The following is a 2,551-nucleotide window of genomic DNA, read 5'->3' as shown; positions in this document are numbered from 1 at the left end:
TTTGACTTACATGCATCATGAAATGATGACCGCTATAAGTTTAGTGAACTTCCATCCTCTGATATAGATACAAAATAAAAGAAAAAGAAAAAAAATAATTTTTCCTTGCGATGAGGATTCAGGATTTGCTCTCTTAACAATGTTCACTTATAATATACAGCAGTGTTAATTATATTTATCATGTTGTACATTACATCCTTAGTTCTTATTTATCTTATAGCTGAAACTTTGTACCTTTTGACTGCCTTCATCCAATTCCGTCTCCTCCCACCCCGTTGTAGGTAGGATTTTATTATGGACCAACTAAATATAATTTCTAAAGTAAAAATATGAACTTTTTGATGGTGTTTGTCAGGAAGTTTTTACTGATAAGGGAGTATAATTCAAAAAATTGGAAATCACTAACCTAGGGTTAGACTTTGAAGTTAGTTAATCCAGGAGGGCTCTGCCTGGTAGGTGCATTGCTTGAGCCAGATGTGTTTAAACATCCAGTTTAAAATTTGTCTAAAATAAAATAAAATAAAGTAAAATAAAATAGATTTGCCAGGCTAAAATTATCTGACCTTTCTTTACGTCATAGAACATGGTGCTTTATTTTTCCAGTTGCCAGTAGCAGATTCAGAATTTTTTCCATGAGAAAAATGCAGCCTTGCCTTCAGGCTTTCTCTGTATCCTCAGGGGAGGGGGTGATCTTCCATCTAGGCCTGGGTCTGCATCTGCATGGAATGAGAGGGTGGGAGTTCCCTCCACTGCTTTTTTTTATTTAATAAATTTATTTATTTAATTTATTTATTTTTGGCTGCACCGGGTCTTCGTTGCTGTGCGCAGGCTTTCTCTAGTTGTGGCGAGCGGGAGCTACTCTTTGTTGCCGTGCGCGGGCTTCTCACTGCGGTGGCTTCTCTTGTTGCGGAGCACAGGCCCTAGGTGCCCGGGCTTCAGTAGTTGTGACACACGGGCTCAGTAGTTGTGGCTCGCAGGCTCCAGAGCACAGGCTCAGTAGCTGTGGCGCACGGGCTTAGTTGCTCCGCGGCATGTGGGATCTTCCCGGACCAGGGCTCGAACCCGTGTCCCCTGCATTGGCAGGCGGATTCTTAACCACTGCGCCATCAGGGAAACCCTCTCAAATGCTTGAATGGCCTTACACCGAATGGCCCTGCTGCTAATAACACCCACCCATGAGGTCTGCTCTCCTGGCACCCGTTAGGGACCCAACCTCCAATTCAATGCCCCTGACACATAGTCAAAGGCTGGTTCAGAGAAATGGGATCTACTTAGAGAATTTTCTGAAATATACGGAGCCCTTCAATTCTGCTCTGACAGTCCACATTTTCTCCATCGGCCAGAGCTTCTGAGAATGGAGAATGGAGACCACACCCTTTGGGCCTATTTGCTGGTGTTCTGCCATTAGCTATGTGGAGAGATATTCTAAGAAGGAGCTCTAAAAATCTAATTATTTTATTTTTATGCAAATATACTTGGGGATGCCTGGAGGAATGGCATTCAGGTGGAGGTCAGAGCAGTGTGTGCAGGCTTAGGGAGGGGCTGCCTGGATGCTTAAGGAATGGCAAGGAGCCAGAGTGACCCAGAGTGAGCAAGGGAGACAGTGGCCGGAGCAAGGTCAAAGGGCATGGGGGTGAGGTCAGAGGGCATGGGGGTGAGGTCAGAGGGCATGGGTCAGGTTTTGTAAAAATAGCAAAACAAAGAACAGTTTATGTACAGACAGTGGGGAAAGCTGTAAGAATTGGTACTGTACTGGAAAGTCATTAAGAAGTCTTTTTAGCTCTTTCTTTTTGCAGCCATCACTGAAGCATCAGTGGCCAAAATGAATTTGAATCCTCTTGTGACTTCTGACCAAAGCAAGCACCATAAAAGGCATTTCAGTGCACCTTCCCATATTCGCAGGAAGATTGTCGTCCCCTTTTTCCAAAGAGCTGAGACAGAGGTACGACGTTCGATCCATGCCCGTCGGGAAGGACGATGAAGTTCAGGTTGTGCGAAGGCTCTAGAAAGGGCAGCGAATCGACATAGGGCAGGGTTACAGAAATATGTCATCTACACGGAACGAGTGCAGCGGGAGGAGCTACAGGTATAACTGTCCGTGTGGGCGTTCACCCAGCAGGTGGTTAATATCACTCCACTAAACCTGGACAAAGACCCCCAAAAAATCCTTAAACATAAAGCCAAATCTCGCCAAGTAGGAAAGAAGAGGGCCACTCTAGGGAAAAAACAATTGAGAAGATGTAGGAATAGAGTAATCTTATACACAAGTTTCATTAAAAACTTAAAATGAAGGAGGGAAAGAGAGCCATTTATGACATAATCAATCTAAAACAATAACGAAAATGGAAAGGGGATTATGCGTCCCACACTCCTTTATTCCACAAATATACAACGAGTCCCCACCATGGGCTAGGCTCTACTCTAGGTACTGGGGACACTTTAGCAGACAAAACGGGTAAAAAAACCCTGCCCTCGTGGAGCTGACATTGTGATGGGAAGAGAGGACAATAAATATCCATGAATGTTCCGGCTACATTGAAGATGGTAAGTG

General features: G+C 44.3%; 1 pseudogene; it reads left to right on the top strand.

The window, feature by feature from the left end:
- The first annotated feature begins 1,822 nt into the window (after window positions 1–1,822).
- LOC132351716 (large ribosomal subunit protein uL24-like) lies at window positions 1,823–2,244 on the top strand (annotated as a pseudogene).
- Window positions 2,245–2,551: the final 307 nt, after the last annotated feature.

The sequence above is a fragment of the Balaenoptera ricei genome, chromosome 17 (genome assembly GCF_028023285.1).
Source record: "Balaenoptera ricei isolate mBalRic1 chromosome 17, mBalRic1.hap2, whole genome shotgun sequence".
Lineage (NCBI taxonomy): Eukaryota > Metazoa > Chordata > Mammalia > Artiodactyla > Balaenopteridae > Balaenoptera > Balaenoptera ricei.
The sequence above is the reverse complement of the archived record's forward strand: the minus strand, read 5'-3'. Positions and strand labels throughout refer to the sequence as shown.